Raw genomic sequence first — 26,818 nt, 5'->3', positions numbered from 1 at the left:
ATTCGGGTACGTGCATGTTTTGGCGAATTCGATAGCCATAAACATCCTGAATTACAAATAATTGTCACCGCCAAGATTATTAAAGACGTAGCTGGAATAGGTACCCAGCAACCACAAAACTGCATTGTTTTTCGTCTGCGGATAAAAATGCACATCGGGACGAGACAGTAGTGCTGACGAAACATTGGCGGTTGTTGTCCTGGTAATAAGAGCTATTTTTTCTCGAAGCCAAACCCAGTTCTGGAGACGTTCCCCGCAGGTGTAACGGTGGATAATTGTATCCGTCAGTTGGCAGCGACGACAGAGAGGGATGTCACTGAGCCCGATTTTATGTAACCTCTCGTTCGTGCTAACCACATCATTGATGGCTTTGTACCAGGCAGTGCGAGCATCGGAACTGAGGACACGGGAACTGACATTGCGCCATACGATAACCCAGTTCATGCCACCGAGCTTCGTTGCCAATGGATTCGTTCCTTCGTGTTGTCTCCAGTCCGCTATTATGGCTTGTGCAGTTAAATGTTGAGAGTTTATGACCTCTTTACTGATGTAGCTCCGGGAAAGGTAATAATCTCTGATATGTTTTAGCCGATAACTGATGGGCTGAATATTCAGCGGTGGGTCAAGACTTTGCGGCCTGACGGCAGTGAATAATTGCGCTGTAATGCCGGAAGGATCATTGTTAATTATAGCGGCCGTCCTTGTAACACAGAGAGCCATCGCTTTCACCTTGATATCTACTAATCCCATCCCTCCATTCTGGGGTTGGAGTGTCGCAGTTTTGGCAGACACGCGAAAAATTTCCCCTCTCCAAATAAAATTGGTTACCTTCGACATAATTTGCTTAGCAATGACTGCAGGCAGTGGCAGGAGCTGCGCCGTGTAGAAGGCTTTGGATAAAATACAGGAGTTGACCAGATGAATCCGATCAAATTGATTGAGGCTTCTGTGGGAATTGTCAATGAGAGCACTGTTAAGTTTACGCACTATTTCCCTCCAGTTTGCCGCCGCCATCTTTAAAGGGGACGCCGTCAATATGATGCCGAGAGCCTTGTGGACGCTGACTTCCTGAGCATAGCCAACTCGCAAATGCTGGAGGCCACAGAGGTTAATAAATTTACTTTTCTTGTCATTCAATTTAGCCCCCGACGCCAAACAGTATTGCTGGAGGTGAGCTGCTAAAGTGGTGACATCATTCTCATTGCGGACAACCACACCCACATCGTCGGCATAGGCGCCTACGACAGTTTTTTCTCATGAAAGTGTTAGCCCTGTGAGTTTCGCCTGCAGTTGGAGTAACAGAGGTTCGAGTGAAAGAACAAAAAGTAACATGGACAAAGGGCTGCCTTGTGGAATCCCTCTGTTGATTTGAATCGGTTGGGTTAGTTGCGAGTTGACAGAAAGTCTTGCGTTGATCTCCAGTGCCATGTTTGTGATCATGTCAATCGCGTTCTGCAAGAAACCGAATCTTTTCATGGTTGCAAGGAGGTACTCGTGAGTAACGAGGTCAAAGGCTTTAAAAAAGTCCAGAAAGATCAGCCCACACTTCACGTTACTGGCGTTCGTTAAAGCAATGATATCCCGGTAAAAAGCTGCCGTTTGCAATACAGTTCTCCCGAAGGCACATGTCTGCTGACGTCCAATGAATTTAGCAGTGACTGGCATCATTCGCGTGTTGATTGCACGGGCGACTATTTTATAATCGGAGTTTAACAATGAAATGGGGCGGAAGTTGGCGATATTTTTGGTACCTCTGCTTTTAGGGATAAGAACAATTGTGCATTCCTTAAAGGCAAGTGGTATAGGCTTCCCTTGAAAAACTTCGTTCACTAATTGGGTGATTTTGTCCCCGATGATGTGCCAATACCTCCTGTAAAATTCAATGGGTAATCCGTCAGGACCAGGGGACTTCCTGATCGGCGAGTGGCAGACAATCTCCAAAACATCTTTATTACTAAATTCCAAAGAAATGGTGTCATTGTCTTCTCTAGTTATAGTAGAGGAAATGGCACTAAACAGTTCGTCATAGCAGTCGTCATGAGTAGCCGCTGACGTGTAGGTGTCAACAAAATAGTCGTGTAGTGCCTTGAGAATCTCTCTCTGGGTGTCGACAGTCGTGCCATCACCGAGTTTCAGGGCCTCAATAAAAGTCCTCCTACTGTTCTTAGCATGTTTGACAAGGTGGTATAGAGCGGCTGTTTCATCGTCCCTGACCGACTTCACTTTAGATTTGATCTTAAGACCTTCCAGTTGCATCCTCTTAAGATTGATTAATTTCGCCTTTATTTTTCGAATGTCGTCTATTCTGGTGTTCGCGGCGTCGGCTCTATCACAGAGGTCGCGTAAGATAGTGTAGTAGAACTCCATCGTCTTCTTTATCGCGGCTGCTCTGTCAATACCGAAGAATATAACAACTTTTCGCAGTTTGGGTTTTGCATGCTGAGTCCACCACGCTATGGTGCTGCGAAAGTTTGTGGTAGTGCGCAAGCACTGCTCCCAAGCGCGTCGCACCGCCGCCTCTAGGTCAGCATCCGTTAATAAGGAGACGTTCAAGTTCCATTGATTTTTATACCAACGCGTTGGTTGTGGCACCAAATTCAGGCACGCAACGACACCACTGTGATCAGAGAAGCTGGAGAGTATTGTTTCAATTTGTAACAAGACATTCTCTAAAACGTCGGAAACATAAATCCTGTCAATTCTGCTGCAGGAATTCGCGACAAAATGTGTGAATCGTACCAAGGTCGGGTACCTAATTTCCCACGCGTCTTTCAGTTTGAGGTCGGTCACGAGACGCTTTAATTCAGGCGAATAATTAAAATTCGGGGACTGATCTTTCTGGGATAAAACACAATTAAAATCACCTCCAATGATAACACGTTCGGGATTTTTCCGTAACAAATAGATGATTTGTTCCTTAAAAAAGTTTGCTCGTTCCACTCTATAGGTACTGCCAGAAGGCGCGTACAAGTTAATGATGGTGACGCCAAGAACGGTGACACCCACACCTCTACTGGAATCTAACTTGTCAACCTGAGTGGCGGGAATGCCTTCTCTAAGCAAGATGGCAGTCCCCACGTTCGAGTCGGGGGAAAAATTTGTAATAGCAACAAAACCAGGAAGAGTTAAGTGTGGCATGGACACCTCCTGCAAAAGAGCGATATCTGTTCCCGACTCATAGAGATATTGTTTTAAGGCACTCAGTTTCACCTCCGACCGGATTTTATTAATATTTAATGTCGTGATCGTATAGGCCTGCGACATAATGACAGTACGTTGGAGAGGCGGAAGGAGCAAATATCTTTAAAGGGCAACATCTTCATGCCATTCCATATTTGTGGCCGGGAAATTCGTGTCTGTGACGTCACTGAGTTGTATTCTTGCGTCTTTGTTCTTACTCTTTTTACGCACAGCATTTACATTAGGTTGCACTCGGATCCTGGGGCGGACACTGTGGAGCACCTCCGCAGCCGGCGGCGTGGGAGGGTCGTGGGTGATGTCAGGCTGCTCTCCCGGCACATCCCGCGAAGGGATCGCACGCGGCGACACCGCCGGCGAGCGAGCAGCTGAACTATCACCCGCACTATCAGCCTGTTTGGCAACATTCTCTGCCCGCAACGGTTTGTTGTCACCGACAGACCCGGACAGCTGTGTTTGTATTATTTCCTGGAGTTGTTGACATTCCCTTTGTTGTGAGTCCTGAACCGAAGCGGCTGCCACGTGATGTGTACCGTCGGCGCTCAGAGATGTTTGTATACCACCATCACAGGCCTCTGTGTGTGTACTTCCTGCAGGAATGTGAGCCACACGTACAGGTTGGTCGGCCTGTGTTGGCTGTCGCGGAAGATCTAAGGCACTAGCCAGCGTTAACTGCTTAAGTTCCACGGAAGTATCGGCACTTGAAATTGTGGGAAGAGAAGCGTCCACAATAGCCTCACCTATTGGAGCTTTCGCTTCCGAGCCGGATTCCCGATCGTCCTTTTTCGCGGCCTCATGCGCACTAGAGGTGTCGTTATCAGAGCCACTGCTGTCACAAGTTCTGCGCCTCTTATTGGTCGCGGCATCGAGTTTTGCAGGGGGCAACGCACCTTTTTCTCTCCGAACCAGAACCGGAAACTCATCAGAGCGAATTTCTTGTTGCTGTTCCGAAGGCATTTCAGAACTAGGGAGCCCAATCTCTGTCATCGTCTTGGCTGCCACTACATCCGCCAAAGTAAGCCTTTTACGCTGCTGGAGGGAATTCTTTAACACAAACATGCGCCTGGGGCAGTCTTGACGCAAGTGACCACTCTCATTACAGATATGACAGGTCGGTGTTTGGCCAATGTAAGTAACGTGAGCCTTATAGTCACAAACAAGTATATGGGATGGAATATTCTGCTTGACATGCATTTCTACAGATCGAACGCCACTGTAACATTGAAACCTATGTTGACTTGACCACCGTTCATGTCGAATCTGTTTAACGTCACCGAATGTGGACAGTACCTCCTTTAGATAACAATTTTCTACTTCAGGGGGTAAGTTAAAAATACGCACGTTCGTGTAGTCTACATCGGCATTGGAAATGAGCACTGTACTTACAGAGTCGTCCCGGTGTCGGAAAATAGCACTTCCTCCGTGCTTCGTCATGATCTTCTCCAGTAATACAGGATTCAGTAATTTAACAAAGAAGCAATACTGCTCGGTATCATAATAGGCGGTGTGCACTTGGTCAGATGTAATCCCAATAACATCAACGATCCAATCATGTATCTCCAGTGAACTCGGTTGCACAGATCGGGTGGACTTGTCGAAATCAAAACGGAGTGTACACTTTCGCGGAAATAACCTGGACATTGCAGCAGATAGCGAGCGGTTAACCCGCTACAATAAGACCGCAACAAAAATACAAATGGAAAACGATATAAACTGCAGAATAACACAACACTTGCAAACAGAAATATGAGTGGAAAACACGCCTTGTGAACACGCGGCGGAGCGGAGCACTGATACGTCCGACCAGCACGGTGTCGCAAGCCCGACTGAACCACTCGGCCACGACTGCCGATGGCTAAAGGGTCTTCCGACAAGTGGAAGTGCCACCTTTGGAAGCAATCCGATGGCAGAAAGCGGCGTGGCCTCACTCTTTTCTCTATTGTTTCTATTGCCAGCACATTAGCCGTTACGAAAGTGTACTAATTTTCGTCCAGACAGGGGCTTGAACCCAACACCCTTTGGTTGAAAGCCAAACGCTCTATCGACTGAGCTATCGTACAGCCGCGTGGTGTGCGAGTGATTCGCATGTCGTAATTACTGGCTTCTGGCTCCAATGGCGACTTCACCGACGCACCGCTGACGCTAGTTTTCTGTCGTCTTAAACGATGGACACACTTCCAAGCAGCTGCGAGATCTCACGAAAAGAAACGCTGCGCCACTGTTTTTTCTGCACTCGAATGACTCAATTGCGATTCTTAAAAAGAAATGCATGCTCGCTCTGTCCAACACTTCCAAGCACATCCGTGTACTCACGATCTCAGAGACGGCTTTCTGCAGTCCCAGCGTCAGTGCGAGGTGAACCGATGGGCACAGTAAGCAGCGGTCGTCGCGAAACTCAGTATTCTTAAACGGAAACTTTCGTCTTGTTGAGAATGGCGTCACTGGTTTGCACCCGCATCGCCCACGCATGTCACATGTGTGCGAAAATTTTTGCTCCTCTTTACGCAAAATCGCACGCAGCCGGTAGGATTCGAACCTACGCTCCTAGAGGGAATCTGATTTCGAGTCAGATGCCTTAACCACTCTGCCACGACTGCCGGTAGCGCGGTGTTGTCCCGACACATGCAACTGCTACCGTTTAAAGCACTGTGGTGTCAGAAAACGGCGCAGCAGCATTATTATCCGTAGCGTTTCCACCGCCACCAGACGAATCGCTACTAAAAAATTAAAACTTCCGCCCGTACAGGGACTTGATCCCTGGACCCTTAGGTTAAAAGCCTAATGCTCTACCGACTTTTTTTTCATTTTCGATTTTTTTTCTCATAACTTTAGACCGAAATATGGCGAAAAAAAATAAAAATACAGCTGGACGCAAACACGAGACTAAAAGTTTAGAACGCACGACGAATACCACATTTTTTTTTTAAACCCATTAATAAAATTGAACTAAAAAAAAGGCAAATGCGACCGCCACTTTTCATCCTATAACAAAAAAATCTGGGCCACTTCAGGCGTTGGCTCCTTACTAAACCTACCCCAGAGAGCTGCCTATGTACCAGGGGAAATATGGGAAATCAAGGTTAGGGCTATCCGTACAAACAAAACAAAATCTTCCTTTTGCTGAATTTTATTTTTATTGTTTTTTTTATTTTATTTTATTTTTTTTTTTTTTTGTTTAGTTTTGTTGTGTAATTGATCAGAGGCCTTCTGCGCCCCGCTGGTAATATGTTGAGTCACGTCTTCTCGAAATTGATGTGTTCCGTTCAATTGTTCAGAAATGTTCATTGGTTCAAACAGGAAACCTTCTTCTCTCTGGCTTAACACATTCCAACTGCGAGGCGGCTCGTGGAAAGCACTCCTAAGGAATTTCGAGAAAAATTGTCTGTATTTTGGGTGACGGACAACGACATAATGACGGTCATTGAGGTGTGTCCAAAAATCGAGTACAGAGTTTACAGTTTGTCCAAATAAGTAGTGAATGGCATGTCCGCGAATCCAATTCACAGCATTGGTCTTTGTCCGAGGAAAATAGTCACGTTCCGGAAATAATAATGAAAGGGGAGTAATCCGATCCGGAATGTCCCGCGTTAGAAAAGCCACAATACGTCGAACCAAGTGCCAAACCTCCGCCGCCGGTCCGCAAACAAACCGATGTTCATCATTGTCTGGCACTCCACACGTGGAGCATAGAGGTGATTGGGCGAGGTGGATACGATGAAGGCGAAATTGGTTGATTTGCTTACCATTGACAGTTAGGTACCAGACAGATTGAACATTCGTGTCAAGGTAACTGGCGAACACCGCGTGCCATACATGACGCCAGTCAACCTGGGGGAACTTTTGTTCAATCGGGTTAGGTGGACGACCTAATTGGAGGACATTGTATACTGCCTTCGTCTTGAGTAAAAGCTGTCTTGGTAAGGTGAGGCGTAGATAACTGAGTTCCAGAAAGAAGTACCGTATATAATGGAACTGGGCCGGAACATCCGAGATCATCACTGGGGCTGACAGTGAGACCGGCGAATATGCCGACCACTCCACACGTGGAGCATAGAGGTGATTGGGCGAGGTGGATACGATGAAGGCGAAATTGGTTGATTTGCTTACCATTGACAGTTAGGTACCAGACAGATTGAACATTCGTGTCAAGGTAACTGGCGAACACCGCGTGCCATACATGACGCCAGTCAACCTGGGGGAACTTTTGTTCAATCGGGTTAGGTGGACGACCTAATTGGAGGACATTGTATACTGCCTTCGTCTTGAGTAAAAGCTGTCTTGGTAAGGTGAGGCGTAGATAACTGAGTTCCAGAAAGAAGTACCGTATATAATGGAACTGGGCCGGAACATCCGAGATCATCACTGGGGCTGACAGTGAGACCGGCGAATATGCCGACAGGAGGAGACCAGTGAGGCTCGTTGGGCAACGTGTCCATACCGTCATCTGGGAGCTGACAAATAGGGCGCGAGCTCTATCCGGCACGTGAAACAGACCTATCCCACCTCGTTCACGGGGAAGAGTAAGGGTTGCATAGTTAACTTTGAACAACAGCCCAGAGCTGACGAAAGATGCCATCGCTGCCAACATGCGACGTGCCACAGTAAGCGGGAAAGGTAGTGCTACATGGGGAACTCGGGATGCGATATATATATTGACATATCGAACTCGTTGGAGAATATCTAGGGATCGAAGGCGATGGTCCATAAGACCTGCTCTGATCATTAAAAGGAGGCGTCGGCAGTTGATGGTGGCTGAACGCCGGAGATCAGATGAAAAATCTATTCCCAAACAACGAATGGTATCAACGGTGGTGAGAGGTGTAACGCACTCCACGGGAAGTCCCGTGCCAATGAACATAACTTGTGACTTGCGTACGTTTAAAGAGCTACCCGACGCCTCACCATAAGTCGCTACCCACGTCAAAACAGCTCGAACCTCGTCGGCATTACGTAAACAGATGACTACATCGTCAGCATAGGCCGTGCAACAGAATCGGTAGCGAGCTATGGACAACCCTACCAAACGTTGTCTTAGTCCACATAGCAAGGATTCCAAGGAAAAGGCGTACAAAATTGCTGATAGAGGGCAACCTTGGCGTACGGATCAACCTATTATTATCGGTGGAGTGAGTCTGCCATTGTACATAATCCTGGATGAGGCACCCCACAGAAGGCGCATCACTACCGCGATAACGGCGACTGGGAAACCCATATGGTGGAGAACGGCTGTAAGGAACGAATGGTCAACCCTATCAAAAGCTTGACTAAAGTCCAAAGACGCAAGTGCCCCAGAGAGGCGTTGTGCCTGGGTAACGGCGATCATATCCCTGTAGCGGCATAAAGCCGTGCAGATATTATTATCCCCTCCCAAAGATGCTTGGTCTGGCGACACAACATATCGGGCAACGTTTTTAAGTCGTGCTGCCAAAAGGCGAGTGAAGATTTTCATATCACTGTTAAGGAGGGTGAGGGGCCGATAATCACTGATATTGTTGCCACCGTGCGGTTTATGTACAGGAATAATAATTCCTTCCATGAAAGCGTCCGGCACAGGTACTTCCGGAGACATTATTTCCCGACAGATGGAGGTGAAGGTGGACTCTAACAAATCACAGAAGGTGCGATAAAATTCGAGGGGAAGACCGTCGGGTCCTGGGGAGTGATTGATGGTCCCTGCCCAGATCGCATCGCGGACTTCCTCATCAGTCACCTCTGACATCAAGCCAATCGCCGCATCTCCTGGGATACCACCGAGGTTGAGCTGTGAGACTTCCTCGATCAACTCTGGGGAATGTGGAATTGCCGCGTAGAGCTGCTGGTAGTGGGCGTGAAGCACATTCCCTATTGCAGATTGGGTTATGTAGCGACGCCCTTCTTGATCTGTTAGGACGTGAATCAATTTTCGGCGTCGATTTTGTCGTTATTGGATGATATGGTACATCGACGGATGTTCATGAGGCATGCGATCAGCAGTACGAGATCGTACTATCGCTCCTTCCAAATGCCTTCGCATGAGATTGGAGATTTGGGCCTTAGCTTGGTTCATCCTTGTATGGCGCTCAGGGGAGACTGGCATCGTGGAGCATTCTCGTAGGATCCTGTAGTAAAAGTCCATTCCATAGTGCTCTTCCTCCAGGCGACAGCATCTTTGCCATACCGGATTAAAATTTTTCGAAGAGCAGGTTTTGCACACTGGATCCACCAGGATAAGGTAGCAGGATACGTGCGTCGGCGTCTATTACATGTGATCCAAGTGTCTTCTATTAGAAGTCGACAGTCAGGTGAATTAAGAAATGCCGTGTTCAGTTTCCATAAACCACGTCTGTGCCACACTGCCTGTCTGGTGAGAACAACATCACACAAGTAAGCCTCATGATCTGAGAAAGCAACAGGCCAGATTTCAGCCTGTCGAGTGTGTTGACTTAGGGATCGCGAGATGTAGATGCGATCCAGTCGGCTAGAGGAGTGCGCAGTGTAGTACGCAAAGCCCAAAAGATCACCGTGAACATGTCTCCACGTGTCGACAAATTGCAGCCGCGTGACGACTGTTTCCAGAGCTGCGCATGGTGAGTGACGCGGCAATTGATCCTGAGGTCGCTGGGTGCAGTTGATGTCTCCACCCATGACCCAGTCATCGTCTGGTCCCATAAAAAGGGGTGTAACTTCATTCGCGAAGAAGGCATTGCGTTCACGACGGTAGCTGGAGCCCGACGGCGCATAAATGTTGACGATGCGTACACCAATGAGAGTAAGGGCCATACCTCTGCCGTTGGGGAGGTATAGGACATCTTCGGCAGGAAGACCTTCGCGTAAGATGATGGCAACACCACTACCGGTGTCCGAAGCGGGAGAAAGATGCACCGTGAAGCCATGTGGTGGTGAAAAATCGGCGACATGCACTTCCTGAAAAAGCGCAATATCTATGTCCGCATCATAAATCATACCGCGGAGCAGCGCTAGTTTGTGGGGCGCACGAATGGTCGCGATGTTAATCGTTGCGACACGATAATGCTGGTGTTGGAGTCCCACAGGCACAGTTGGGGCTTCTTCTTCAGGAGCGAGAGGTCGTCGATCTTGCCGGTCCGCTGAAGAAGCTGCTATTGTGGAGAGTTTGCGGGCGCGGGCGCAACCGATGGGGGTGCCCCATCATCAGCAGCGTCCACCCCAGTCCCTTCGATCTCCACGTCGTCTGCCCAGGAGATTGATACTGCGGTAGGGCATCGGCTGTGCACATCATCCACGTGGAGAGGAGACGTAGTTTTCGTGTCATCGGATAGGCTCTCTTCAACGTCGACCTGTGGGGGCGACGACGCCAGTAAGGAGGGGTGTTCGTTGTCAGTGGTCGCCTGTGGCGGGTCTTTCGCATCAGACTTTTGGTCATCAAAGAGCGGTTTGTCGTCCGTCTTCGGGTCTGCATCCCTGGTATCCATCCGTAGAATGGATTCATCAGGGGGTGTATGGCTACGTTTCTTTCTCTTTCGTGTCGACCCTTGTTTTCGAACAGGTCGTTCAGAGTCCAATTGCGGGTGGCTTTCGTCTGACTCCGGACCAGTCTGAAGGAAAGCAGAAGTAGGTACTACTCCCGGATCAACGTCCATCTCAGTAGCATTTTCAGTCACAGTGCTGCAATGATTCGGCAAGTCAGGATCTGGCGTCTGTAGCACCTCAGAAGGAATCTCAGGAGCGGTTGCATCTACCTGATCAGACGACGTCAACGGAGCAGGAAGTGTGTAGAGGTGCTACCTTCCTGGGCAACCTTGGCGTATGTGACAGGGATCTGAGTCATCACCGCTGGGGACGCTTCCTCGCCGACCGGCGTCTGGATCAGGCGGCGTCGCATGCAGGCGGACCTTGAATGGTGGCTACACTGAGCCACAGCGCCAGAGGGTTTTGTTTCGCCGCCTCCACTGGCAGTGATTATTGAGAAGTAGCGGAGGACAGTGCTTGTTGAGAACTCGTAGTAGGGAGTGCTTGCTGAGATGTCGTAGTGAAGAGTGCTTGTCGAGATGTGGCAGTAGTCAGTTCTTGTTGAGATGTGGTAGTAGCGAGTCGGTGTGGAGATATATTGTAATGATTAGAGTGCTTTTCGTCAATATATGAAGGTAAAAGAAAAAAAATTTTTTTCCTTTTCTTTTTATTATCTCAATGTCTTCTATAATGCATCATTACAGGTTCAGTCAACAAAGCATCTGGCTTGTGTTCTTGTATTAGAGTGTAATTCTGGTTTTCTTGCGCAATTATAGTATTTCTAATTTTTTTAACACGTCAGTATAAATAGTATTTGAAATTTCTTGTCTTATTGAAGAAAAACCGTGCCAGATGTGTACGTTGAGTCATACTTCCACACACAGAACAGTTATACTTGTGCATTGGTTTCGTAGGTTTTATAGTTGCTGGGGACTTAATTAATTAATTGTGTTAACGAAAATTTTCATTTCATTCTTTGTTGTTGTTCTATGCAGTCAGATTGCGTAATAATACTAGTCAGGGCCAACCGTTTACGAGACACAGCGTAATCGGACATACAGCTACGAAAAATAAAAATTATTTTCAAATTAAATAATTAAGCCCCCATGCACATGGCGACCCTGCCAGGATCGTCCCTTGGAATTCTTCTGATTGTAAAAATAGTAGACAGTAGTATTGTTGTAGTAATTCATAGTTTAGTAATTGTAGTCTATTTTGCATGTGTAGATTTGGTAATTGTCATTCTTCTAATGGTATTTCAAAATTTAATTTTGCTGTCTTGTATACGCGTTTGACAATTTAATGCAATTATTTCAATTGTTCGTTAATCGTGTTTGAGGGAAACATTTCGTGTGAATGGTATTGTTGGAGATAAGGAGTCATTGTGTGTAATTTCCGTACAGTGACGAGTTTTGTATGTTTTGTAAATGATTACGCGATCGATGAAAAAGGCAAAAATGATGGATAGTGAGAATGACGAAATTGTTAACATGGCGAACTCGCCAACAGAGGAAAACAGTATCATGAATAATGAAGTGGAAAACAATTTAAGAAGTCGGGAAAATAGTCCGGAACCATTTCAAAATTTCTCTCAATCAGAAAATTCACAGAATACGATATTAACGATAGAAGATTCTGAAATAGTATCGAACACAGATAGCTTTATGGCTATGCAGAAGTTAGTTTTGTGGGAAATGTTAGGGGAGAAAAGAATTTCGAACAGGCTAATAAGGAGCAATTGATGGGTGCAATATTAAATCTGGGATCACAGTTGGAATCTAAATTTAAAACTGAGATGGGAACTGAGATCTGAAATTAAAACAGATAGGGGAACAATGGAAACACGGTTAGACTCACTGGGATCACACAATTAAAACCGAGATGGGAACTTTGGGATATGAATTAAAAACTGATATGGGAACAATGGAATCACAGTTAAGATCTGAATTAAAAACAGTAGGATCACAAATAGGAACAATTAAAACAGAGATGGAAACAATGGAAACACGGTTAGATTCACGAATAGGGACGTGTTTCAAAAATATGAAAGATGAATTAAAGAAAGAAATCAGAGAAGAAGTACAACCAATTTTGAATGCTCACAATAATAGATGAATTGCAGTAGAAATTAGACAAAAGGAACAGGATAGAGAACAGGAAGAAAGAGATCGCGTGATAGTACAAAAATTTTCAGAGTTAAATTTACAACGCGCACAAGATAAGGAAGAAATATTTGAGAGAATCGAGGAATCCGTACCAAATGACAGAATAAATAACCTAACACAACAATATGAACAGTTAACTACCAAATGTGTTAATACTGAAACCCGAGTCACGACACTTACAGAAGACGCAAATAAACAGAAAGAACAAATAGGTGATTTATCGGAAAGAGTTGAGCAGAATTCAGATAAACTGACAAATCTTAGTTTACATGGGGACAGAGATTTGGATGATACAGCTCCATTACCATTTGCCGAAACCGAATCGTACCAGAACATAAATAAGCATGTTGAAAATCAGGGAAAATTTAATGAACGCGTGAAAAGGGAATTTGAGGCATAAAAAAAGCAAGTCAAACAAATTGAAGGAGAAATTGTAGGAAAAGACAGCAAAAGAAATTTGGAATCACAGATAGCAGAGGGGTTTGAAGAAAATAATTTGTTTCATTTACGAGATGCAACAAGAGAGCGCCAGGCGCGCGAACTTGACAATAATCGACATTGGGACTGGGACAGACGCGGTAGGTCTTTGTCGCCACGAGGCGAAAATTTTGACTATAAACACTTTTTGACTGTTCGGAAATTTAAGATCTTTCGTAATTCTAAGAATGACATACATCCATGTTCATGGTTAGATCAATTTATGTACGCACTTCCGCGAAATTGGCCACTAAGTCACAAACTAGAAATTATGTGCGGCTATTAATGTCCTCAGGGGATTCACTACACTAAGTGAATATGTGCCGTAGCGTGCATAGGGCCCCGAGCTGTAGTGGTGCTATTTCCCTTTTAGTTTTCTGCACCGCTGCCTACTCTTTTACTATTCTTTGCATCTGTCAAAACAACTCTTCGACTATCAATCTATCTAGAGAATCGTTAAAATATAACCGGATATGACTATTTTACCTAAAAGTGATTTCGAAAATTACCATTTAGACTTACTGTACCTTCAGTAGCATTCATTCGTAGTTTAAATGAAATTTTACCTGTTTATCTTCGTGACAATATTACTTCATATGTTGACGACATTCTTATTGCTAAACATTCTTGGAGTGAGCACAACAAAATTTTGGATTCATTATTATGTATTTTTGCAAGAGTTGGCATTACAGTGAACTTAGAAAAATCTGAATTTGGTCGTTCACAGGTGAAATTTCTCGGTCACATTATTTCTACAGAAGGTATTCTTCCTGATCCAGAGAAACTAGACGCTATTCGTAATTATGCTGTTCCTACCACAAAACGTGATGTTTGTAGTTTCCTTGGTGTCTGTAATTTTCTTAGACGCTTTGTTAGATTGGATGATTTGGCCACACCTCGTTTTTGCGATCTATCTGGAAAGTTCTTTTTTTTAACGAAAATCGGTCGACAACTCTGTTTGGTTAGTTTGTATTCCTGATGAGTGGGTTAATAAGCTGATTTGGTATACGCATTTCAGTTATGCACACTTTGGTCCCAGGAAATGCTTTCATAAATTACGGGAAAATTGCTACTTCAGTAATATGGAAAAACGTATTCGATCTGTTCTTGCCAAATGCAAATTATGTCAAAAGGAAAAGCCGCCAACTATTTCTCACAGAGCACCGTTGTTTCCTATCATTCCAGCGAAATTAAAGGAGATGGCCGCAGTCGATTTTTTCGGTCCAGTGGTTCGTTCTACTAATGGTTTTGCGTATATTTTCGTAGCAAAGCAACAGCTCGCTCAGTATCTAATGCTTTCATTAACCATTTTCTTAAAGAAGTTGGTCATGTTGATAAGGTTATATCAGATAATGTATCACAGTTTCGCTCTAAAATTTGGCTTCGTACTCTACGGCGTCGTAAAATTAAACCAATTTTCATTTCACTTTTTCACCCTTGATCTAACGCTTCAGAGAGATGGATGAAGGAAATCAATAAATTGTGTCGTCTTTATTGTCATCAGAATCACAGAACGTGGGATCAGTATCTTCACATTTTTCAAAACATTCTGAATGAACTTCCTAATGACTCAACTTCTTTACCGCATATACTGATATTAAAAAACAAAGCACCGACAAATCGCATATCTGAAATCGTTCCTTTTCCGCCTACACGGAAACTGCGGCATTCTGAAGTTGTCAACCTGGCTCTTCAAAATATTGTGTCTGCGGCTGCTAGAAGAGAGAAATCAGCTAAGCGTCCTGGTCGTTTAAAAACTTTTTCAGTTGGCCAAAAGGTGTTAATTAAGTCTCATCGTTTGTCTCACAAAGGAAATGGCTCGTGTTGCAAATTTTTTCTGCTTTATAACGGTCCATATAGAATTCGCAAAATTATTCATGATAACACTGTTGAAGTAGAAACTCTTAAATCTCGACGCTCTAAGGGAATACATCATATATCTAACGTTAAAATTTTTGTGGAATGACATACTTTTGAGAAACTAACAGCTTGATGTAAACATGCAGAGAATACAAGGATACCGCGCTGTGTTTTGGCGGCGGCATATACTCAGAGCAACAGTCAAGTCTGCGCGCCGCACGAGGCAGTCGTTGACCGCAAACAATTGCTTCCTACGTCACGCGCCTACAGCTGATCGAGCGCTCAGTGTGAATGCACTGACAGCCGTAAACAAATACACAATCTAATTTTTCCGATTAAATTCAGTATAAAGCTATAGTGACTTGATGAATTATGTTATTAACGTTCAGTATTTTTCAGGATACGGTTGTATAAAATATTTAAGAACTTCAGGTAAATTCTGTGTGTCTCTGACGTTAAGAGGACTTGCTATCGAGAAAATTTCAGAAAGAATGTAATTTCCAAGAAGAAACTAATAAACTAAAATGGTAACTATTAATTGAGTTTATTTTTCAGGTAACATATTTCCACTTAGGTACGTACTTTAGACGTAATTTGCTGCTCGAAATTACGTGATTCATACTGTGTGCTAATTTCATGTTCTATGAATTTACTTGTGAAGCGACGTGCTTGCGTACATTTGCTGATTTTTGTCAATGTTTTATTAATGAACAGGGTTGTAACTTGTGTATATTATGCATCGCTTGGCTGCAATGCTTTTTCACTGATGTCATATTTTTCTATTATGTGTCTGCTGTGCTTATTTATCTAAATTATAATTGTCACCTGATTAGTTGTGCTGATATGTATGTAAGTTATACTTTGTGATTTATCTGCTTGCGCCTTCATGTTTACTTATTAAGATGACATATGAACATTTATTTGCTTATGCTGATATGATGCTAATGACCTGTTTATTACGTAAGATATATGTTTGCTGCTATGCGTATGGATTGCATATTTATACATTTCTGTTTGTTGTCATAACTACTCTTTAATTTTGTATATAGAAATGCTGATATACTGTGTACAAACATAGAGTTTAGGTCACATTATGGTATTAATTATAGATTGTTCGCTTGGCAGAGCCTCGTTGTAAGAGTTGTGCTGCATCCACTTGTTGACATTCTGTTCTCTACTGGTATATTTACTCGCTATTGCATGTTTTGCTTTCGCTCAGTGCCTTATATTTTTAAGATAAGAAAATGAACTGCTATAATTCGACATAAACGACATCAGTAGAAGAAACTTCATAGAAGTCACATGAGCTGGAGGTTTTATGGAAGCTGTATAAATTTATGCTAATAGGAAGGAAGCTAACGACATGACATACCAAAACTAGGTTTAGACCATTGACAGTTATTACACTGCATTTTTCGTGAGCAATTGAAATAGGAAGTGACACTTGACACAAGAAATACTCCACATGTTTGCTTCTGTTTGCCATAATTCTTGAAGTGGTGTACACACTGTGAAATATTATGATCATTCACACTCCGTAATCGTACTTAATTACTGAGAGTTATTTGAACTAAAGACTGTTAGAGGTCATGTAGGCATTTCTTTTGTTTATAATTCATAATGAGTAGAAGATTTGGGTCAGATGGATTACACAGAGGTTGTGTGTTGACAGTGTGTCTTCGGATTGTATGGGATGATGAGGTTTGCATTAGGATTTTATCTGTACTTGTTCAAGGAGACTGACTAGAGGAAAGAGTTGTTATGGAAGTGAAATGATATAGGCGATATGGTTTATATGTGTCGACGTATTGAAGAGGTATTATTGAGGTATTGAGATTATATGAAGTTGATGATTATTGGAGTTTTTGTGGACAAGAGGTAAGGCAAATGATATTGATGATAAGATTTATATGTATCGGCGTAAGAGGTATTATTGACGTATTGAGATTATGTGATGCTGATGATTATTGGAGTTTTGGTGGATAAGAAGTAAAGTAAGTGAGGTGCATATTTTTTTTTGTTGGTTTATATGGAACAAGGAGGATGAAGATGCAGACTAGAACACTCAAGTAGAAGGAAGATTGTCTACACACACACTTTGTTAAATCACTAAGCAGTATATACTTTTTTTTGGAGAGACGAAGTAATTGCATATCTTCGCTCACTGACAGTTGTTCAGCAACCGTACATTTTGATCTGGCTTGGCAAACATTGGTCTTGACATGATGACTATGACGTTGACTTAACTATTATTGACTGTTATACATTGCTGCCACTACTACTTGATACACATGATGAACATCAAATTTTGACAGAATTGCATTTACACAGTTAACACTATTCAATTACACAGTAGTACTTAATGTGGATGAAAGATGAGTGAGTGTGTTTAGTGTGTTTTCCTTTCCTAATCCTACCCACCTATCTCCTAAATATTATTTTATTTATTTGTAGTGGCTTGCACTGACACCCATAAATATTATAGGTTTACTGATATTTGAGTATTTGTAATAGTTAATATGACAATTATCTGATATCATTTGTGTGTTTATTAGAATTTGTATGTTTAATGTAAGAGCATTGAGAATAATTTTGTAGAAGCATTAGTATGTGCATTCAAACTATTGTTCATGCCTGAACTGTCTGATTAGTGATAGTGAATATTATGGACTGTTACCTGCACTTTTTCAACATAATGGGTGCCACTTAGAAATGATTAATTTCTGCTGATGAACTGTGTGATTTGGATAGTGAATATTATGGACTGTTACTTGTACTTTTTCTACATGATTGGTGCCACTAGGACATGTTTAATTTCTGCTTATAAACTCTGATGAACAGTGTGATCAGTGATAGTGAATATTATGGACTGTTACTTGTACTTTTTCTACATTATTGGTGCCACTAGGACATGTTTAATTTCTGCTTATAAACTCTGATGAACAGTGTGATCAGTGATAGTGAATGTTATGGACTGCTCTCTGCACCTGTTCAACATTGCTGGGTGCCACAGATGGACTGCTTGTACTGAAATAATGTCACTTGTTGGTGTCTGCACCTGTTCAACAATGCTGGGTGCCACTAATGGAACTGTTTCTGCTGAGTGATGTCACTTGTTGCTGTCTGCACCTGCTCAGCTTTGCTGGGTGCCACTGATGGACTGCTTCTACTGAAATAATGTCACTTGTTGGTTTCTGCACCTGTTCAACATTGCTGGGTGCCACTGATGGACTGCTTCTACTGAAATGATGTTGCTTCTTGCTGTCTGCACCTGTTCAACATTACTGGGTGCCACAGATGGAACTGCTTTTATTAAAATGATGTCACTTGTTGGTGTTTGCACCTGTTGACCATTGCTGGGTGCTGCTGCTGGAACTATCAACTATTTGTTTGTTTTTTTTTTTGAATAATTAAAAGTATTTTATGTGAACATTTGTATAAACTGATTTTTTGTGTATTGTGTAAACTATTATGTAAAGCCACATGTATGAAAGAATTTGTATTGCCTACTGTATTTTATATATTAGTTTATTGAAAGGTCAGTGCAAAGCCAAAATTTTATCTAATTATGTGATATTTACGTATGAATATTATCTTTTATTTTTGTCTGTATTTTTGTGGACGAATTTGGTGGTATTTTCACCACCAATGCTGGCAAAAATACCATCAAATTCTGGCCCGTGGAGGAAGGGCATATGAAAGGTGGCTACACTGAGCCACAGCGCCAGAGAGTTTTGTTTCGCCGCCTCCACTGGCAGTGATTATTGAGAAGTAGCGGAGGGCAGTGCTTGTTGAGAACTCGTAACAGGGAGTGCTTGCTGAGATGTCATAGTGAAGAGTGCTTGTCGAGATGTGGCAGTAGTCAGTTCTTGTTGAGATGTGGTAGTAGCGAGTCGGTGTGGAGATATATTGTAATGCAACCTTGTACCACAAAGCATTCGTCTAATTTACGAAATGCTTCGGTGGATAATGTAAATTACGCACTTCTATATTGGTTACAGTATTGTTTTAGTTAAAATATTTGCGTAGTTTTCCTTGTATTTTTTTAGTACACATCAACTTTTGATACTCAGTTGTAAGGTATACCCAGAAGTCCTCCCTATTGCTTGATTCTTTTGTTAGGATGGAATGCACCGTTTGGCCTTTCAACCAGTTGATTGCGTTTCGTTTTGTTTTAGGGTGAGGTGAAAGGGTACAGTACCACCCGACACTGAAAATAGGTACAACATACTTCATTATTTTTGTCAGAACAACACATTTTTTTGTAAAATAACTCAATTTCAATTATTACAGCAAAGCCGGATACCAGTGTGGGAAAGAATGACAATTTATTTATTTAATTGATCACATGTGCACTCCCACAAAGTAAATCCCTACATCCAGTTTGGTGAGATCTGTGAAATGAATGAATGTATGGTCGTCTGCTAACCGCAGATAGTGAATGTGAGTATATGATCATCTTTGAGTCGATCCTTTGGCCACCTTTGGTGGGACCAAAGAGATGAAATTTACCAGAGCTTTGAGCGCCTGAAATGTGGCTGACCAATACGATAGCAAGGTGCTTCCCCCACCCCGACAGAGATGGGAGAGAACCTCAGGAACGGCCATGTTTCAGCACTCTGCCGCTGGATCTTGTGCTGTTAAGACCTGTTTTAGTTGTGCTCCGTAATGACGAAAGAGTGGAGACATGGTATGCATGTGTAGTTTGAAATAATAATTTCTCTATTTCAGGAACTTTTGTGGGGAGAATTAAATGTCAGGCAGGTAATATTAAAGGGATTGTAGTAATCTTCGGAAGTGACCAGCAGTCACAATGAAACCATGTGTAGCAATAAGTTGAAATACTTCCGTGTGCTTAAGTTAAGCTGAATTACTAGCGTGTGTACAATAAGTTGAAATATTTAAGAAATAGCGTGTGTACCATAAGTTGAAATATTTAAGAAATGGCGTGTGCAGGACTTGAAATTAGAGACAAGTACTTCCACGTGGTGAGTACTGTGTGAGTCTCAATCTGTGTATGAGACAAAGGATAAAGAGAAGTACTCGTCCATGGTATCAGTTGAGGACCCGCGTGTGTGATGTTCTTAATATTACTTTGCGTGATATGATTCCGTGTGACGCTTGATTCAAACTCTGAGAGAGAAGCAAGGTGAGTCGGCCGTCTACCCAGCAACGCCACTTGGCTTGCATTGCACAGGAAGACGTGCAAATATCTCCAGAGTTCATAGTAGGAAAGTAGAATTACGAAGTGGGGCAGTGTCGTGTGAAACTGGGATAAATATTAATTGAAGTGGGAAAGCTGAAAGTGATAATGTTGTGACCATTCTCTGTGTAGTATTTCATGTTGTAGTGTGGTGTATGTCATGTAATTTGGGTATGTGTGGTTTGCACGGGAGAGTAGCGAGGTAGTTTCAGAAGATTAGTGGGTTATGCTTGTTCCTTCGGTACCGCTCGGTCTGGAGGAAAATTTAGTGATGATTGTGAGAGTCGAAGTGTGAGGTACAATAAAAGATTCACCATCCTATCCAGATAGTGCACTGTAGCGTTAAAAATAATTACGAGACCATAATATAGAGATTCACCATTGTAAAGCCATGCCCACTGGGCGGAATTTCTCATGTGTTATTGTTGTAGGTTGTAGAATTTGTGTGTTTAGGTTAGAGAATTTATCGGAATAAATAAGATAGTGAAAAGAAAAAGATTGGTGGACTTTTCCTTCGAATTGTATGTTGTCATAATGTCCCGAATTTATAATGTGTGCGCCATTCATATCCAGTGCGGTGGCCACGTGTTGACAAAAGCCGTTAAATAAAAGACAAAAAGAAAATGTGGTATTGCCAGTGCGTAGTGTACAGTCAGAGTTCTGTAAATTACTGATAGTCAGATGAGTGTTTCCATTGCGTATTAATCATATAGGTGGATAACTGGTAACTTAAGTGTGAGTACTAGAGTTCATGTTACTCGATAAATAAGAATGAATCCACTCGCTTGGCAGACCACTCATCTTGCAGACCTGACTGCTTGATGCCACAGTATGAGCAAGGCATGTGGGTGCCTCTCATAATTTCGACCCTGCCAGGATATTTTGTTGCCAGGATAATTTGGCCAGGAGATATTTTGCCAGGATAATTTGGCCAGGATATATTTTGCCAGGATTTATTATGCCATGATATTTTGCTGTTAAGATTTTTTTTATTTTTTGATGGAATATATTGTGATAGCGCTAAGAAGAAAAATTTTTTCTGTTTGCAATTTCTTTCTGGACTGGTGAGGATCTTTTATTTTTTTATGTAATTAATTGCTATATCGTCCAAGGCTGGAAGATCGTGGTATAATTTTTTTTGCGTAATGTCTGTAGTAACTAGGTCACATTCGAAAAGTGTAGCCACCATGGAGAATAGCAATTCTGGGGTGGACGTAGCAGTGCAGCAGGAAGTAGCTGTTGACCATGGGTTAATGAGCGGGGACGGCAAGCACTCAGAAGGGGCTGAATTGTTCAGTGGACCGCTGGTAGGTGATCCTTTATGCGGCGGACTTTGTCCACAAACGCGGGCTTTTCCCGACGACGCGGGCGAGCCAGGACTAGGTCAGGTATGCAGTGAAAGTGCAGCTATCCTTAGCGAAGCTACGGTTTCTCAGGCGAACAAGGTGAGCGCGTCGAAAGTAGCAAATGACAATGTGATACTGCAGTTTTTACAGAAGATGGATAGGGAGTTTAAGGAAATGGTGGACGCGATGCGTAGAGGTAATAAGGAAAGATGGGAAGCGATGGATAAAGATAGTGAAGAAAGTATGGAGGCATTGGATAAGGGAAATACAGAGGCAATGAGGAAGCTACACACAGTTATCGATGAGCGTCTGCCCACAGTTAATAATCGGTTAGATGAGGGGGAGAAGAATCTGGGGGCGTTGAAGGAAGTATGTGACGCCGTGAGAGGAAAAGCCAATAATTTGGAGGTACAAGTATTTGCAATAGAGAGTGATACTACTGAGCGTATGGACGTGTTGCCGGATGAGCGAAACAAGAGGTAGTGGTCAGAATGAATGTGATTAGTGCAGATGTAGAAAAGATCAGTATAAGAGGCGAGACAGGCTCTGACCAAAGAGATGAAATTTACCAGAGCTTTGAGCGCCTGATATGTGGCTGACAAATACGATAGCAAGGTGCTTTCCCCACCCCGACAGAGATGGGAGAGAACCTCAGGAACGGCCATGTTTCAGCACTCTGCCGCTGGATCTTGTGCTGTTAAGACCTGTTTTAGTTGTGCTCCGTAATGACGAAAGAGTGGAGACATGGTATGCATGTGTAGTTTGAAATAATAATTTCTCTATTTCAGGAACTTTTGTGGGGAGAATTAAATGTCAGGCAGGTAATATTAAAGGGATTGTAGTAATCTTCGGAAGTGACCAGCAGTCACAATGAAACCATGTGTAGCAATAAGTTGAAATACTTCCGTGTGCTTAAGTTAAGCTGAATTACTAGCGTGTGTACAATAAGTTGAAATATTTAAGAAATAGCGTGTGTACCATAAGTTGAAATATTTAAGAAATGGCGTGTGCAGGACTTGAAATTAGAGACAAGTACTTCCACGTGGTGAGTACTGTGTGAGTCTCAATCTGTGTATGAGACAAAGGATAAAGAGAAGTACTCGTCCATGGTATCAGTTGAGGACCCGCGTGTGTGATGTTCTTAATATTACTTTGCGTGATATGATTCCGTGTGACGCTTGATTCAAACTCTGAGAGAGAAGCAAGGTGAGTCGGCCGTCTACCCAGCAACGCCACTTGGCTTGCATTGCACAGGAAGACGTGCAAATATCTCCAGAGTTCATAGTAGGAAAGTAGAATTACGAAGTGGGGCAGTGTCGTGTGAAACTGGGATAAATATTAATTGAAGTGGGAAAGCTGAAAGTGATAATGTTGTGACCATTCTCTGTGTAGTATTTCATGTTGTAGTGTGGTGTATATCATGTAATTTGGGTATGTGTGGTTTGCACGGGAGAGTAGCGAGGTAGTTTCAAAAGATTAGTGGGTTATGCTTGTTCCTTCGGTACCGCTCGGTCTGGAGGAAAGTTTAGTGATGATGATTGTGAGAGTCGAAGTGTGAGGTATAATAAAAGATTCACCATCCTATCCAGATAGTGCACTGCAGCGTTAAAAATAATTACGAGACTATAATATAGAGATTCACCATTGTAAAGCCATGCCCACTGGGCGGAATTTCTCATGTGTTATTGTTGTAGGTTGTAGAATTTGTGTGTTTAGGTTAGAGAATTTATCAGAATAAATAAGATAGTGAAAAGAAAAAGATTGGTGGACTTTTCCTTCGAATTGTATGTTGTCATAATGTCCCGAATTTATAATGTGTGCGCCATTCATATCCAGTGGGTGGCCACGTGTTGATAAAAGCCGTTAAATAAAAGACAAAAAGAAAATGTGGTATTGCCAGTGCGTAGTGTACAGTCAGAGTTCTGTAAATTACTGATAGTCAGATGCATGTTTCCGTTGCGTATTAATCATATAGGTGGATAACTGGTAACTTAAGTGTGAGTACTAGAGTTCATGTTACTCGATAAATAAGAATGAATCCACTCGCTTGGCAGACCACTCATCTTGCAGGCCTGACTGCTTGATGCCACAGTATGAGCAAGGCATGTGGGTGCCTCTCATAATTTCGACCCTGCCAGGATATTTTGTTGCCAGGATAATTTGGCCAGGAGATATTTTGCCAGGATAATTTGGCCAGGATATATTTTGCCAGGATTTATTATGCCATGATATTTTGCTGTTAGGGTTTGCTGTTAAGATTTTTTTTATTTTTTGATGGAATATATTGTGATAGTGGTCTTAGGGGAAAGGACGATCATTCCCTCAAGGAATTCTTCTGGACACTTGAATGCCAATTAACAATTCATTTATCACCTTCATTAGGATAGGCTTTAATACATCCCAGTTCTCAAGGTAAAATTCTAAAGGGATCCCATAAGGCCCTGGAGAGTTATTTCCTGCAGACGATTTGAGTACATCTGTCATGTCCTCTGTTGTGATTTGGGGGAGCAGATCGACATTCTCCTCACGTGTAGTCAGGTTTTGCATTTCTCCCGTGAGTACATGTCTTAGTCGCGGTGTTGCAAAGCGTCTATAAAATGACTGAAAATGTCAATACGTTTGTCCTTCTCATAGGTGAGTCTCTCCCTGCTCTCCAGTCTAAGCCACTTGATTAGTTTGGTAGTACCCCGTCTCCGCTCTCTTTCTATATGGTGGATAGTCGGTGGTTCGTCAAGGGTCCCTACGCAGCAGCTTCTAAGTGAGGAACCTTGAAGATCATGTGCCTGCAGTTTAAAAATTTGAGCTTTGACTGCTTTAAGGTGGGTTAGAAACTGCTCGTCAACAGTAGCCGTTAAAGACACGGCATCTTTTAAAGGCTGATAATAAAATTCTCTTGAATTACAAGTCCTGGCGCAGTGGAAGAAGATATACAAACTCTAAACGCTGTGGGGATATCATGTGGAGACAAATTAAGATCCTGTGTAACAGTTGGAATAATTTTCGGGTATTTGTTATGTTGTAGAAATACCTTTGTATAGTACAAAATCTCAATAAATAAAATAAAACGCATATTTATATATGATCACAGATATACAACTACTAGCAGATATTTTCGAGAAATTCCAGAGTGCATGCATGACTACACAATCTCTGGATCCTACATTTCACTACACTGCAACAGGATTTTCGTGGGATACAGTGTTGAAAATGACACATGTCGAAATATAATTATTGACTGATTATGTGCTGTTCTGTTTCTAACATGGGATTTATGGGGGACTTCGCCGAGCTGAATAACTTACAAATGGGAGGACAGTTCATAGCATCTGAGGATGAGGATTGCATCAAGTTCCTTGATGTCAATAACTTACACAAACACACTATGCAACAATATCTACCTGTTTGAGAGTTTCAATGGCTGTCCAATGATGATATCCACAGATTATGTGGTTTCATAGGTGTGACAGCTGATTCTGCTGATGTCATGGAGGCAGGCATGGCTTATACTTATAGAATGCATGAAGCACACAGCGCTTTGCCTCTATGCCTGGAGTGCCTCGTCCCATATTACAGTTCTATCCCCAAACTCATAACAACGCTGGGGGGGGGGGGGGGGGGAAGGCTCGGGAGAAAGAGATATATCATGTGCTATAGGAAACTTCAGCGGCACATACATTTCAGAATGGTACCACTTCGAGTCATCCATGGCATCGCCTTGAAGCAGACTCGTTGGATGAATGAGTCTATCGATGTTAATACTGAACAGAGGATCCTTGTGACGTGTGACTTGGAGTCGGTTTTTTTAAAGAAATCAATGAATAATATTATTTTCAAGAAATCCTTGGAGAATTTGAGAGACCACCGCAAAAATCGACTAAGGTTATCGTTGGGAAGGACATTGCGGCACCAGGATTATGTCGCCAAGCTGGATTTTAAACGGGTCGGGTATCTCCAATGAAAAATTAGTAGATGTGAAGATCCTGAAGTAGGGTAGCTAAACAGAGAAGCTGTTGTTGTTGTTGTTGTGGTCTTCAGTCCTGAGACTGGTTTGATGCAGCATTCCATGTTACTCTATCCTGTGCAAGTTTCTTCATCTCCCAGTACCTACTGCAAACTACATCCTTCTGAATCTGCTTAGTGTATTGATCTCTTGGTCTCCCTCTACGATTTTTACCCTCCATGCTGCCCTCCAATGCTAAATTTGTGATCCCTTGATGCCTCAAAACATGCCCTACCAACCGATCCCTTCTTCTAGTCAAGTTGTGCCACAAACTTCTCCCCAATCCTATTCAATACCTCCTCATTAGTTATGTGATCTACCCACCTTATCTTCAGCATTCTTCTGTAGCACCACATTTCGAAAGCTTCTATTCTCTTCTTGTCCAAACTAGTTATCGTCCATGTTTCACTTCCGTACATGACTACACTCCATACAAATACTTTCAGAAACGACATCCTGACACTTAAATCTATACTCGATGTTAACAAATTTCTCTTCTTCAGAAACGCTTTCCCTGTTATTGCCAGTCTGCATTTTATATCCTCCTTACTTCGACCATCATCAGTTATTTTGCTCCCCAAATAGCAAAACTCATATACTACTTTGTCTCATTTCCTAATCTAATTCCCGCAGCATCACCCGACTTAATTCGACTACATTCCATTATCCTCGTTTTCCTTTTGTTGATGTTCATCTTATATTCTCCTTTCAAGACACTGTCCATTCCGTTCAACTGGTCTTCCAAGTCCTTTGCTGTCTCTGAAAGAATTACAATGTCATTGGCGAACCTCAAAGTTTTTTATTCCTTCTTCATGGATTTTAATTCCTATTTCGAATTTTTCTTTCGTTTCCTCCACTGATTGCTCAATATACAGATTGGATAACATCGGGGAGAGGCTACAACCCTGTCTCACTCCTTTCCCAAACACTGCTTCCCTTTCATGTCCTTCGACTCTTATAACCGCCATCTGGTTTCTGTACAAATTATAAATAGCCTTTCGCTCCCGGTATTTTACGGTTGCCACCTTCAGAATTTAAAAGGGAGTATTCCAGACAACATTGTCAAAAGCTTTCTCTAATTCTACAAATGCTAGAAACGTAG

At 42.7% G+C, this 26,818-nt stretch overlaps 1 non-coding gene across 1 annotated transcript; it reads right to left on the bottom strand.

The window, feature by feature from the left end:
- Positions 1 to 5,713: 5,713 nt before the first annotated feature.
- On the bottom strand, positions 5,714 to 5,795 carry Trnas-cga (transfer RNA serine (anticodon CGA)). Its single transcript has one exon. It is a non-coding gene; the product is annotated as a tRNA-Ser (tRNA).
- Between the last annotated feature and the right edge of the window lie 21,023 nt (positions 5,796 to 26,818).

The sequence above is a fragment of the Schistocerca serialis genome, chromosome 4, assembly GCF_023864345.2.
Source record: "Schistocerca serialis cubense isolate TAMUIC-IGC-003099 chromosome 4, iqSchSeri2.2, whole genome shotgun sequence".
Classification (NCBI taxonomy): domain Eukaryota; kingdom Metazoa; phylum Arthropoda; class Insecta; order Orthoptera; family Acrididae; genus Schistocerca; species Schistocerca serialis.
Note: the sequence above shows the minus strand (reverse complement) of the source record. Positions and strands in the feature narration are given on the sequence as shown.